Raw genomic sequence first — 15,231 nt, 5'->3', positions numbered from 1 at the left:
ATTTGTTTCCTTCCCCCACTAATCAACTAGCGTTGCTGTGGCCGTTTGCAGGGAGAGGATGAAGATATCTATGCCCACATCGGATAGGTGAACCCCATCCGGCCTATACATGCCTGCACAGGTGGGAGAAATATCATCATGTCTGATGACGTGACCCCATATCGCCCTCACCCAGGTATCCACTTCCTTATTTAATTTACGCCTGCATTTCACGCTGCCTTTATGCGACCTCGCATCTCTCCATACCAATCGAGGGGTATTGTGAGACCCCACCAATACCGCGGGTGGCCAAAGGGTCTTAACTGCAGACAACTCCTTCTTGATAGCAATTATAAGATCAATGTTTTTGACTGAGACAAAATCATTACCTCCTAAATGGAAGATGATAATGTCTGGCCGTGGAAGTTGCGAGGTGCATTGCGGGATGGATGGCATTAGTTGGACCCACCTCATCCCTCGGTTGCATAGCCAGAATATGCTGGCCTTGCTGTGAGGTATGCCCGTCTGATCACTGGAGGTCTTTTTCCTGGCTCTAATGTGAGCCCAATAAATGTACGAGTGCCCCAGGATCCATATCACCTTTGCGACCGCCGCTGGAGAGTCTATGATAAATAAGAATAAGAACGGTTATGGGGAAGTGGATAGGTGGCGATGCGCCATGTTAAGTTGTCCTAAGGAACCTGTTTTATGGGCCGTATGTATGCCCTGTATTTACCGGATTTCCATTGCCCTATTGCTTTTATTTGATCCTCACTGAAACCACTGGCAAACAATGCTGTGCCTATTCTGAAGGAATGAGTGTGATAATCTCCCGTGTCCTCCCCTATCCTAGCTAATCCCTTGTGCAGTACATTAATAAAGAGGTAATGTGATAAAGCCGTTCCATCTTGGTGTTTAAATAATGGGCCCCTCTCTGGTGGGCGTACCATTAGATATTCCTTCGTGGCCCTTACTGGGCATATGGCCTGTATAAGAGCATGGTATAATGTAACCCATTGACCTATTGCCCTCTGGTCATTTTTTGCTCGTCTGATAAAAATCTGCACTGCATCCCTAACTATCCTTATGTTCTCTATCGGAAGACCCCCTTCCGAAGGCTTGGTGGTCACCTTTGCCCTTGGGATCAGCTCGCTGCTCCTAAAGGCTCCAAAGAACATTAATGCAAAGGCAAGGGTCCACAGCTTTACCTCAAAATCATCCCATACCAACCTAGGGAGATCTACTAGCAGGGCTTGCAGCACCATAGGTATGATAGGCCTTCTAGCATCTGTTCTAGCTGGTTCTTGTCTCCGCCAACCCTCCAAAATCTTTCTAATCAGAAAGGAGCTGCTAATGCCGCCGATGTCCCACAACTTAGTAACAAATCCGATGGCAGCTAAGTGCTGCCCTGCCTGCGCCCTGGAGACGCCCGAGTTCTTGAGGTGGATTAGGAACTCTGTTACTGTTCTTTCTGTAATTCGCCTCGGATACTGTGTTTCCTGTGTTTGAGTAAATTTTTGGAATAAGCTCCATCCCCTTGCATAGGCTCTCCATGTACTCTCAGCCAGAGCCAGTCTCAGCATGGAGTCAATCCCTGGCACCCCAATTCCCAAATCCAAGGAGGAATGTGTGATGGTTGATCCTCTGCCTCCAGGGCCAGGAATCTGAAACAGGAACACTGGAAATGGAAAAGTGCATCAGCAATGCTGATATTCCCCCCAGGGACATGTTTAGCCTTAAAGACCAGGTTAATGCACAGGCAAAGCAATACTAAATCCCGCAGTAGCCTAATGACCCTGGGGGAGTGCGCCATGAGTGAGTTTATGGCCTGTACCACCGCCATGTTGTCGGACCAGAAAACCACTCTCCTATTCTGGAAACATGACCTCCACATGTGTATGGCTGTAACAATGGGGAATAACTCGAGTAAGGTGATATCTCTGAGAATGCCCAAGGCTTCCCACTGTGACGGCCACCGCTCCGCACACCATCTCCCCGCCAGATAGGCCCCAAATCCTATACTGCCAGCTGCGTCGGTGTAGAGCTGTAATTCACGATTGGTCACTAACGGGTCCCTCCATACTGTCCTCCCATTATACTCCCACAAGAATGTCTGCCAGACTCTCAGGTCCTCCCTGAGCTCCTGGGTGATTCTAATAAAATGGTGGCTCTTTCGGATGCCCGCTGTAGATTGGGACAGTCTTCTAAGGAATGGGTGACCCATGGGCATGATTTTGCACGCGAAATTAAGATGACTGATGAGCGATTGCATTTGTTTTAATGTGACCTTCCTTGAGTTTTCGGTGACCAGGATGGTTGCACGTTGCTTCTAGTTTTTTGGGAGGAAGGCGTGTGACCATTTGTTGGGTATCGATTTCGATTCCAAGAAAAGACAATATTTCAGCTGGCCCTTCTGTTTTTTGGTGGGCTAGCGGAATACCCAGCTCGTCCGCCTTGCTGATGAATGCCTTAAGGGCTTGGGCACATGCCTGTGTGTCCCTATGGCCGGTGAACAAAAAATCATCCAAATAGTGTATTATTTTTCTCTCCCGATGTCCTGCTCCATTGCCCATTGTAAAAATGTGCTGAACTTTTCAAAGTAGGCGCAAGAGATCGAGCAGCCCATTGGGAGGCATTTGTCGAAGTAATAGTTCCCTTGAAATTGGAACCCCAACAAATGAAACAGCTTGGGTGTATTGGTAACAAACGGAAGGCAGATTCAATGTCCGCCTTGGCCAACCAAGCTCCTTGTCCCCAATGCCTCACCATGTCTAGTGCTTGGTCGAATGATGCATAGGCTACTGAGCATGCTCCGAGATCCAGATAATTGTTAACTGACCCACCCTCCGGGAAGGACAAATGATGAATCATTCTGAATTCACCTGGTTCTTTTTTGGGTACCACCCCCAGAGGGGAAATCCTAATGCAGCATTCTTTTTTAATTTTTTGAGCTATTACCTCCTCTTTACTCCTTGCTGATAGAAGATTATTAGCCTCTGTAGAGGTTTCGGGGCCCATGAATGGTATTTGGAAACCTTGAGAAAATCCTTCATAAAGCCACCTTGACTCTTCAGGCTGATAATCCTTTCGTATGTTATGCAAACTCTGTATGTTAATGGACGTTGGAGCCCTACTAAATTTATCGCTGCTCTGGATGTTGGCTGTTACCGCCCCTTGCACATTTTGTTTGAGGATGGCCTGCCCCGCATACCTTGCAGGAGTGTCGGAATTTACAGGCTCCTGCGTATCTGCAAAGAACTGACATTGAAAAGCCGGCAGATGGGAGCGCCACCCCTAAATCTAGCTGGTTGCATGAACCGCTACCCATGCCGAAAGGGCAGTCTCTGACGAAATGGGGGTCACCCACGAAATGTGTGTTGGCGAGGTGCCGACCATGAACTGGGCTGGTACACGTTTCCTGAGAAGCCATGGATGACTTCCTGCGCCGGTCTGTACGGAGTGATTTTAAAAAGCCATAGATCGATATCTTTGCGATCCCAGTCTAAGCAAAGGTTCACAGCCATATTTCTTCTGAACTGCTCGTCATATTCTAACCAAGCCGTACCCCCATATGTGCGGTATGCACTGCAAATAACGTCTTGGTATGCGAACAGGGCGCAACATTTTTCAGGGTGTTTCTGGCATATGATAGTAGACAAAATCCTAAAACCCGCCGACCAATTAGCTAAAGTTCTGGCTATGAAGGGTTTATCCCTAGTTGTTAGCTTGCATGCTTCATGACATTCTGGCTTGGCTACTTCCCAGTCCCTCCTAAGCAACTCGAATATGTCAGCATACACGCTGCGCCATATTTTCGCTTTTATTGCTTCTGAAACATGCGCGGTGATAGAGCCCACAGTACACGTGTATGTGTCGCGTTGTTAACTGTATGGGCCGCGTTAACTGCGTGTTCCTGCCCTGTGGTCCCTGCCTGACTCTCAGCTGCTTCTGTTGCTGTTGTCTGGGGATCTGACCCGGTTTGTGTTGTTGGGAAGGCCTCCCCCATGTCTTGACCTGAAGGGCCCGGTTCCCGTGTAGTGACTTGTTTGGGCGGTACTGCGGCCCCAATACCCTGTCCAGTAAAGTTAGTGAAAAATGCTTGCATGGCAGAGAAAATATCAATAGCACCTCCTTGTGTCCCCAGCCACACTTCGCTGCCCTTACCACTGGGTGCATTAATCATTTGTGGCGGGTAAGTGGGCTGTTTTTGAGGAACCTGCGCATTATCCTGGCCCACGTTTAAAACAGAGTACCCACAGTTCTGTCCCCCTTGCGAGTGCTGGTTTTGCTCATTGACGCTCGAATGATGCGTTGGAAGCTGGGTGTTGACAGCTGCAGTTTGATGTTGGCCGCCGGGAACCACGTTGTATTGCGAGGTGGACAGGCTGCTGCCGGTTGGAGTTAACCCTGCCAGCAGTGACCTCACCTTGTCGGTGCCATGGATTGCCGCCGCCGCCAGTGCTTTATCCATGACCTGACGAAGATCGTGTTCTGTTATTGTCGAGCTGGTTCTGGCGTCGTCAACTTGTTGCAGTGTTGCTGTAGGGGCCATGCTTGGTAACCGGCGTTGCTCATGGACGTAGGAGCCCAAGTGGCTGATGCTGTGCAGTTGTCGCCTGGACGCCGTCTTGTGGTGTTTCTTGTTCTTCTGCGAGGCCCGGGGGCGTGGCTGGCAGCAAAAAATTTTTTACCAAGGGGGCGAGGCCAGCGGCGGGTCGGCCACCTGGGAGACAGGGGAGGGGCCGGGAGGCAGGGCAGAAGGGGCCAAGTCAGAGCCGAGGTCGCCGGAGGGGAAAGCAGGCTCGGGGCGTGGCAGGGAGGGAAGCATGCAGGGGGCTGGGCAGGCAGGGCAGGGCTGAAGGAAAAAAGATAAGAGGCGCAGGGAAATGTTGGGAATGCTGGGGGGAGGGGGGGCGGTGGGGACCCGGGCCTGGAAGGGAGGAGAAAAAGCGCGTGGCCGGCGGCGGCAGATCTCGTGGGGGGGGTTAACAGCCGCGAGGTGGGGGGCGGTGGGGGGGGGGGTGTCGGCGAGACCTGGAGGCGCGGCGGGGGCTGGCGGGGTCAAATTTTCTGGGGGTGTGTGGCCAGCGGATAAAGCTCGGGGCGGGGCCAGCGGCGCGAAAACTCACGGGGGGCGCGGGCCTGAGGCCACGTGTGTCAGAAGCCGCGTGGTGAGCTGGAGCCGCCGGGCGGTGTTCCACGCGTCCAGGGACCAGTAGGGTGGCGGGGGAGGCCGGCAGAGAAAATATCGCCGGGGGAGGCAGGCCGCATGGTGGGCACAAGGGCGGCCTGCCCGGCGGTGAAAAGGGGGCTGGACGCGGCGTGATCGATGTCGGGGGGGGGGGCATGGGGCACGGCTGGATGGAGCACGCTAGGGATCGTCAGGGGGCAGGGCATGCAGGGGGGGAACCTTATAACATGGAGGGGGGGCCGGGAATGCAGTGCAGGGCTGGGCATGCGGTGATGGGGATTGCCGGGGCGGGGAGTTGGGTATGATAGGGGGAACGTTATTTTATGGGGGGCCAGGAATGCGGGGGGTGGACTTAGAGGGCCGGACAGGGGAGGGGGTGTAAAGCTAATGTGGCGACATGTGGAGGGCTTATAGGGCTGGGGCCCCCGGGAGGGAACCGGGCCGCCGAGCCTGGGGGAGCAGGGGAGGCTAATATGAGTGGGGAGGGGTGAAAGAGAAGCAGGGCAGATCAACTGCGGCGCTGGGAAAAACTTACCTGGTGGCACAGCTAGCTAGGATTGTTGTCCCTCAGGAGGGGAATGGCCTGGGCTGCTGCTTCCAGGTGTTTATTCGGATCAGCTTGCTTCTTCTACGGCTGCTTCCCCTTGCTGGAAGTGTTGGATGGTCTTCGTATTGTTTGCTGCACCAGAACTGGAACCCCTGGTTGAAATCAACATGTGGAGGTCTGCTTCTTCTGAGGTGAAGGTCAGTGCTCTCGATTCCAGTCTGCAATCCGGTCTGCAAATGTGCTCCCCCATCCTGACCTACTCCCTAATGTACCCAAGCTCTGAGACGCCGCCTTCCTTGTCTCATTGGCTCCTGCTTGTGATTTGAACAGGCCAAACTACCCCATTGGCCACCCGTCCCCCACCTATTCAGGGCGCCCCATAGGCCGTCTGTGTCCCCCCTCCTTCTCCCCCCCCCCCCCAGCACTGGCTGCAGCAAGTCTGCCCAGTTATGCGGCCCTTGCCTCGAGAGGCCGGGCCTCCTAAAATTTGATACTACCCCTGCCCCTGCCTCTTTCCCCCTCACCTCTCTCCTGCCATGTCCTGGTACAGTATTGTAAAATGGAAGCTTCTTTCTGCAGTTCTGGCTCTTCCTCACTTCTTGTAACTGCCTGTGTGGTTCATGCAGCTGTTGTATGCAGTGATTTGTACAGAGACCCTTGTGGTTCAAACAGCACTGCTATATGAATCACAGGATTCCTAACAGGAAGTAAGGAGGAGCCAGCATTGCAGGAAGAAGCTCAAGTTTTACAGCACCAGCCAGGATGGGGGAGTAGAGGGTAAGAAAGGCAAGGTAGGATCAGGCTCTTAGCTCCTGGAAGGGACAGGATATGGGGGAAAGGAAGAGAAGAATGGGGACTCCCAGATGGAGAGGAGGAGTGGGTGTTTGTGGACAGGGATGGAGTAAGAAAAAGAGCAAGGAATCCAGATTGGTGGGCACAGGAAGAAGAGAAGAGGACCTCCCAGACAGGGTGTAGACAGAGGTGTTGGGAACATCAACTAAAAGTTGCTTGTGATTGGACAAAGGGGTTGAGCTGATTTCATAAGATGCACATTATTTCTCATTCTCTCCTTGTCTGCTGCTTTTCAGTTTCATTTTTTCTCTGCCCTGCTACTAATGAGAGTTTTGCATTGTAGTTTTGCATTGAGTTTTGCATTGTAGTTTTGCATATATGTTTTGTTTCTCAAATAAATACTGAGCATTTCTTTTTGGAACAAACTATTAACTGGTTTGAGCATTCTTTTTTTGAATTACTTACTTTGAGCATGAAAGTTAAACCTCAGCCTCCAACAATTGGGACCTCCCAGAATGGGTGGGGAACTTGGGTGTGGAAGGGGGGAGAAGACAGCCAGAGGTTCACTGGGGACTTGGAGACTAGGAGAGAGAAGGCATTCAGAGAATGGGTGGGGACTTGGGGATCTGGAGACTGAGCAGGATTGGGGAGTCAGCAGGAACTCAGTAATTGAATAGGGTGTATGAGTAGGTGTGTTAGATGGGCTAAGAGATATGAGATGAAAATGTGGAGGTAAGATGGAGGCATGAGAAGGGGAGTCTAAAGGAAGAGGGGCTTGAAATATGGTGTGAATGACCTGGAGAGCTGGGGAGTGGGTGAGAGGAACAGGATGGGGGGGGGGGGGGGAGAGAGAGACAGAGGGAAGGGATGGCCCTGTGAAGGGTTTGAGAGGGTGAAAGAGAAGAATGGGAAACTGGGTAGAGAATAAGAGACCGGAGAAAGGGGTTAGAGGCAAGGGAGAGGATAAGTGAAACAAGAAGCTGGGGTTAATGAGACCATGAGAAGCAGAGGACGTTAGGTAAGGGCAGAGGAGGGAGGGAGTACAGATGTAAATCGGGGAACAGAGAATGACTGAAAGATGGGGGGGGGGGGGGAGGGAGAACAAGCTGAGGAAAGAGTGAGAACTGGGGGAATGGAAGGGCTGTGGAGTGGATGCAAAAGTAGGAATATGAGCTGGGGTGGCAGAAGAAAAGATGATAAGTAGGTGAGATAAAAAGAGAGTTTGAAACTGAAGAATAAGAGAGAGGGAGAAGCAATGAAATCAAGTTTGTAGGTGATAGGAGCAAAACGTTTTATGGAGCAATTGGTTCAGGAGCTGATGAGAGAGGGGACAATTTTCGATATAATTCTCAGTGGATAGCAGGATTTGGTGAGAGAGGTAAGGTGGTAGGGCTGCTTGGCAATAGTGATCATAATATGATCAAATTTGAATTAATGACTGGAAGGGGGACAGTATGTAAATCCATGGCTCTGGTGCTAAACTTTCAAAAGGGAAACTTTGATAAAATGAGAAAAATAGAAAAAAACTGAAAGGTGCAGTGACAAAGGTAAAATGTGTGCAACAGGTGTGGACATTGTTAAAAAAATACTATCCTAGAAGCACCAGATGTATTCCATGCAATAAGAAAGGTGGAAGGAAGGCAAAACAATTACCGACATGATTAAAAGGTGAAGTGAAAGAGGCTATTTTAGCCAAAAGATCTTCATTCAAAAATTGGAAGAAGGATCCATCAGAAGAAAATAGAATAAAGCATAAGCATTGGCAAGTTAAATGTAAGACATTGATAAGACAGACTAAGAGAAAATTTAAAAAGAAGTTGACCATGGAGGCAAAAACTCAAAATAAAAACATATTAAAATATGTCCGAAGCAGAAGGTCTGCAAGGAAGTCAGTTGGACTGTTGGATGATCAAGGGGTTAAAATGGCACTTAGAGAAGATAAGGCCAACATGGAAAGATTAAATGATTTCTTTGCTTCAGTGTTTACTAGAGATGTGAATCGGAACCAGAATCAGTTCGGATTCCAGTTCCAATTCACATTGTGTTTTTTTTTTTGTCTGGCCCGATCGCGGTTTTGTTTATCGGCTGCGCCCGAGCCAATAAACAAAAAACCCACCCCGACCCTTTAAAACTAATCCCTTAGCTTCCCCCACCCTCCCGACCCCCCCCAAAACATTTTACAGGTACCTGGTAGTCCAGTGGGGGTCCCGGGAGCGATCTCCCGCTCTCGGGCCGTCGGCTGCCACTAATAAAAATGGTGCCGATGGCCTTTTCCCTTACCATGTGACAGGGTATCCGTGCCATTGGCCGGCCCCTGTCATGTGGAGGGAGCACTGGATGGCCGGCGCCATCTTTAAAAATGGAGCGGGCCATCCAGTGCTCCTACCATGTGACAGGGGCCAGCCATTGGCACAGATACCCTGTCACATGGTAAGGGCAAAGGGCCATCGGCGCCATTTTGATTAGTGGCAGCCTACGGCCCGGGAGCGGGAGATCGCTCCCGGGACCCCCTCTGGACCACCAGGTACATGTAAAATGTTTTTTGGGGGGTCGAGAGGGTGGGGGAAGCTAAAGGATTAATTTTAAAGGGTCAGGATGGGTTTAGGGGTTATTTTTGTGTGCCATTTTTCCCGCCCTCCCCCAAAATGATAAGAGAACCCCCACGAACAATATCGAGGGGTTTTCCTATCGTTTTGGGGGAGCCCCCGATTTCTAACGATTTTGAAAATATCGACGATATTTTCAATCATTCGAAGCCCGATTCACATCCCTAGTGTTTACTGAAGAGGATTTTGGAGAGATACCCATTCCGGAGAAGGTATTCATGGATGATGATTCAGATCAATTGAACCAAATCACGGTGAGCCTGACTGACAAACTGAAGAGTAGTAAATCACCTGGACTAGATGGTATATATCCCGGGGTTCTGAAAGAACTAAAAAATGAAATTTCCGACCTATTAGTAAACAATTGTAACCTATCACTAAGATCATCTGTTGTACCTGAAGATTGGAAGATGGCCAATGCAACACCTATATTTAAAAAGGTATCCAGGGGTGATCTGGGAAACTATAGACCGATGAGCCTAACTTCAGTGCCAGGAAAAATCATGGAAACTGTTATAAAGAATAAAATCACAAAACATTTAGATAGACATGGTTTGATGGGACACAGCTAGCATGAATTTACCCAAGGGAAGTCTTGCCTCATAAATCTACATTTTTTTGAAGGGGTGAATAAACATGTGGACAAAGGTAAACCGGTAGATGTGGTGTATTTGAATTTTCAGAAGGCGTTTGACAAAGTCCCTCATGAGAGGCTTCTAAGAAAACTAAAAAGACATGGGATAGGAGGTGATGTCCTTTTGTGGATTGCAAATTGATTAAAAGACAGGAAACAGAGAGTTGGATTAAATGGTCAGTTTTCACAGTGGAAAAAGATAAACAGTGGAGTGCCTCAGAGATCTGTACTTGGACCGGTGCCTTTTAATATATTTATAAATGATCTGGAAAGGTGTACAATGAGTGAGATGATCAAATTTGCGGATGACATAAAGTTATGCAAAGTAGTTAAATCTCAAGCGGATTGTGATGAATTGCAGGAGGACCTTGCGAGACTGGAAGATTGGGCTTCCAAATAGCAGATGAAATTTAATGTGGACAAGTGCAAAGTGATGCATATAGGGAAAAAAAATAACCCTTGCTGTAGTTACACAATGTTAGGTTCTAATTCTATGGTAGGAGTTACCACCCAGGAAAAAGATCTTTGTTGCACTGGTAGTGGATCCTTGGCCTAGTGCAGGATTGGTACGGCCCTCCGGTCAGACCTGGAGAGGTCCTGCCACCAGGAGGCAGAGCACAGGAGGAGACAGAGGCTAGCTGGAGCTTCGCCAATAGCAACCCGGGGTTCCCTCAGATTGAGCCCTTGGTTACCCCAGCTGCCTGGTCTTAGGTGGGCCTCGCAGGGTCTCCTAGAGAGATAGTTCAAGGGAGTGCCCACCATGAACAAGGGTGCGTGGTCGGTGTCCAGACAGGCAAGACCATAGGTTGCTGGAGGCCAGAAGAGTGAGTCAGAGTGTATGGCGAGGATCAAGGCCAGAGTATCAATCCAGAATAGTCAGCCAAAGCAGGGTCAGTAACTGAGGTCAATCTGGGTGTAGTCAGGTCAAGCCAAAGGTCAAGTTCCACGTGGCAGTCAAGAGTAGTCGGAGCTCCAGGCAGAGGTCAGGTCAGGCAGTGATCAAGAGTAGTCAGGTTTCAGGCAGAGGTCAGGGCAGGCAGGAATCAGAGAGTAGTCAGAGTTCCAGGCAGAGGTCAGGTCAGGCAGCAATCAAGAGTAGTCGGAGTTCCAGGCAGAGGTCAGGTAAGACAGTGAGCAGGAGTAGTCAGAGAACAGGCAAAGGTCAGTACCGTGAGATCAGTCTGAAGGGTTCTACCAGGAGTGGAGAGACAAAGGAGCAGGAGACACTGGAACAGGAGACACAGGAGACACTGGAATGGGAGACACTGGAATGGGAGACGCTGGAACAGAGAGACTGGAACAAGAGACACAAGAGTAAGACACTGGAACGCCGGAAGGCAAACTAGTTACACTGGAGTGTACGACCCAATTGCCAAGGTGAAGTGGAACTGAGCAAGCAGTCCTTAAGTAGGAACAGAGAGGTAACTCCCTGAAAGGAGCTTATAGGTGGGACCTGGGGTGAAATAGCCGCTGGCCATTTAAATCCAAGAAGAAGCCATGGGCCTGCCCCTTAGGAGGGAAGGGGCAGGACCCCGGACAGTGGCCATGCTGCCAACTGCAGCAGAGGAGCAGGAGCTGGGCCTTGGGACAGGCCCTGATGACGTCGGTGGCATCCAGCTGCGAAGAGGAGGCTGTGGAGCGGCTTCCTGCTGCGGGAATGAGGACCCCTCCCCCCGGAGGGGGCAAGGAATATCGGCGGCCTCCTGCCGCATTGGCAAGATGGCGGCCGGGCTGCAAGGACCCACGGAGTTGGCGGCTCCTGCCGCGGAAGCAGGAGAAGGCAGGCTGTAGCCTTACTGGGTCACGGGGCAGCAGTGACGTCGGCGGCACCACCACGGAGGTAAGCGGCCTCCCATGGCTCCGGCTGCAGGAGGAAGTGAAACAATCTTGGCTTCATAATGGATAATACATTGAAATTGTTTGCCCAGTGTGCTGTGGTGATCAAAAAAGCAAACAGAATGTTAGGAATTATTAAAAAGGGAATGGAAAATAAAACAGGATGTCATAATGCCTCTGAATTACTCCATGTTGAGACCGCACCTTGAATACTGAGTATGGCTCAAAAAAGGATATAGCTGCACTGGAGAAAGTGCAGAAAAGGGTGACCAAAATGATAAGAGGCATAGAATGGCTGCCCTATGAGGTTAGACTAAAGAAGATAGAGCAGTTCAGTTTGGAGAAGTGGTGACCGAGGGATGATATGATAGAAAATAATGAAAGGATTTGAACAAGTTAATGTAAATTGGTTATTTACTAGGGGTGTGCTTCCTTTTTCCCGAATTAATACATTTCAATGAAATTGCCTAATTCAGTATAGTTCAGAACTGAAAAACAAATGAATTTTTTCCGAAATTTCGGAAAAAATTCATTTTTCGGGTTAGTGTGACAGTCGCTCAGCAGTGCATGGTTCAGAAAGAGGTATCTTCAAAGGATACTAATGATGCATTAGAATTAGGGAATCCCGACAGTGAGGTTCCAATTATAAGAAAAGTAGTCCAAGTGCCTGTAACTAAAAACTCAGCTGAGCTAAAAAATTGTAACTTATCCCTATCAATTAAAAAGCAGAATGAAAATACAAACAAAAAACAAACTTTGAAATGTTTGTATGCTAATGCCAGAAGTCTAAGAAGTGAAATGTGAGAATTAGAATGTATAGCAGTGAATGATGACATAGACTTAATTGGCATCTCAGAGACATGGTGGAAGGACAACCAATGGGACAGTGCTATACCGGGGTACAAATTATATCGCAATGTCAGAGAGGAGCACCCGGGAGGCGGTGTGGCGCTTTATGTCCAGGATGGCATAGAGTCCAACAGGATAAACATCCTGCATGAGACTAAATGCACAATTGAATCTTTATGGGTAGAAATCCCTTGTGTGTTGGGGAAGACTATAGTGGTAGGAGTATACTACCGTCCACCTGGTCAAGATGCTGAGACGGACAGTGAAATGTAAAGAGAAATTAGGGAAGCTAATCAAATTAATAGTGCAGTAATAATGGGAGACTTCAATTACCCCAGTATTAAATGGGTAAATGTATCATCGGTACATGCTAGAGATATTAAGTTCCTGGATGGAATAAATGACATTTTTATGGAGCAATAGGTCCAGGAACTGACAAGAGAGGGAGCAATTTTAGATCGAATTCTCAGTGGAGGACAGGATTTGGTGAGAGAGATAACGGTGGTGGGGCAGCTTGGCAATAGTGATCATAATATGATCAAATCTGAATAGACTGGAAGGGGGACAGTAAGCAAATCCACGGCTCTCAAGCTAAACTTTCATAAGGAAAACTTTGATAAAATGAGAAAAATTGTAAGAAAAAAACTGAAAGGAGCAGCTACAAAGGTAAAACGTGTGCAAGAGGCATGGTCATTGTTCAAAAATACCATCCTAGAATCACAATCCAAATGTATTTCATACATTAAAAAAGGTGGAAAGAAGGCAAAACGATTACCGGCATGGCTAAATGGGAGGTGAAAGAAGCTATTTTAGCCAAAGGATCTTCATTCAAAAATTGGAAGAAGGATCCAATAGAAGAAAATAGGATAATGCATAAGCGTTGGCAAGTTAAATGTAAGACATTGATAAGACAGGCTAAGAGAGAATTTGAAAAGAAGTTGGCCGTAGAGGCAAAAACTCACAATAAAAACTTTTTTAAATATATCCGAAGCACATAGCCTGTGAGGGAGTCAGTTGGACCGTTAGATGATCGAGCGGTTAAAGGGGCACTTAGAGAAGATAAGGCCATCGTGGAAAGACTAAATGATTTCTTTGCTTCGGTGTTTACTAAAGAGTATGTCGGGAGATACCAGTTCCGGAGAAGGTTTTCATGGGTAATGATTCAGATGGACTGAACCAAATCACGGTGAACCTAGAAGATGTAGTAGGCCTGATTGATAAATTGAAGAGTAGTAAATCACCTGGACCAGATGGTATACACCCCAGGATTCTAAAGGAACTCAAAAATGAAATTTCAGACCTATTAGTAAAAATTTGTAACCTATCATTAAAATCATTCATTGTACCTGAAGACTGGAGGATAGCTAATGTAACCCCAATATTTAAAAAGGGCTCCAGGGGTGATCCGGGAAACTACAGACCGGTTAGCCTGACTTCAGTGCCAGGAAAAATAGTGAACAAAGAAACATAAGAACATGCCATACTGGGTCAGACCAAGGGTCCATCAAGCCTAGCATCCTGTTTCCAACAGTGGCCAATCCAGGCCATAAGAACCTGGCAAGTACACAAAAACTAAGTTGCTAGTAATAGCAGTGGCTAGTAATAGCAGTGCCTAATTTCTAAGTCAACTTAATTAATAGCAGGTAATGGACTTCTCCTCCAAGAACTTATCCAATCCTTTTTTAAACACAGCTATACTAACTGCACTAACCACATCCTCTGGCAACAAATTCCAGAGTTTAATTGTGCGTTGAGTGAAAAAGAACTTTCTCCGATTAGTTTGAAATGTTCCGCATGCTAACTTCATGGAGTGCCCCCTAGTCTTTCTTTTATCCGAAAGACTAAATAACCGATTGACATCTACCCGTTCTAGACCTCTCATGATTTTAAACACCTCTATCATATACCCCCTCAGCCATCTCTTCTCCAAGCTGAAAAGTCCTAACCTCTTTATTCTTTCCTCATAGGGGAGCTGTTCCATTCCTCTTATCATTTTGGTAGCCCTTCTCTGTACCTTCTCCATCGCAATTATATCTTTTTTGAGATGCGGCAACCAGAATTGTACACAGCATTCAAGGTGGGGTCTCATTATGGAACGATAAAGAGGCATTATGACATTTTTTGTTTTATTCACCATTCCCTTTCTAATAATTCCCAACATTCTGTTTGCTTTTTTGACTGCCGCAGCACACTGAACCAACGATTTCAATGTGTTATCCACTATGATGCCTAGATCTCTTTCTTGGGTAGTAGCACCTAATATGGAACCTAACATTGTGTAACTATGGCTTGGGTTATTTTTCCCTATATGCATCACCTAGCACTTATCCACATTAAATTTCATCTGCCATTTTGATGCCCAATTTTCCAGTCTCACAAGTTCTTCCTGCAATTTATCACAATCTGCTTGTGATTTAACTACTCTGAACAATTTTGTTTGGTCCAGAGGAGAACTCCTGGGAACCTAAGGCTAACATCCTGGAACGGAATCTGCTGGAGCAGTTCCACAAGGACAATCCGGCCAAATCCAGGCCTCCGGGGAGGCGCCCTAAAGAAGGGGGTACTGTTGTGCTCCACAGCCGTGGGAACCCACAGCCGCGGACCCCCTACCTCACCCGCGACGGCGACCCGCCGCGGGAATCCCGGGGGAGGACCCCGATACTAGGCCCTCGCTCCGGCACGGGTGCCCCATGCTGATCACCGCAGGAGGAGCCGCCCCTGCTCCTTCCTCGCGGCGTCCAGCAGCGTTTCCCCCACGAAGGAAATCCAAGATGGCCGCCACCATCTTTAGGCGCGA

The sequence above is a fragment of the Rhinatrema bivittatum genome, chromosome 9 (assembly GCF_901001135.1).
Source record: "Rhinatrema bivittatum chromosome 9, aRhiBiv1.1, whole genome shotgun sequence".
In the NCBI taxonomy this organism is placed as follows: Eukaryota; Metazoa; Chordata; class Amphibia; order Gymnophiona; family Rhinatrematidae; genus Rhinatrema; species Rhinatrema bivittatum.
This window is presented reverse-complemented; position numbering follows the sequence as displayed.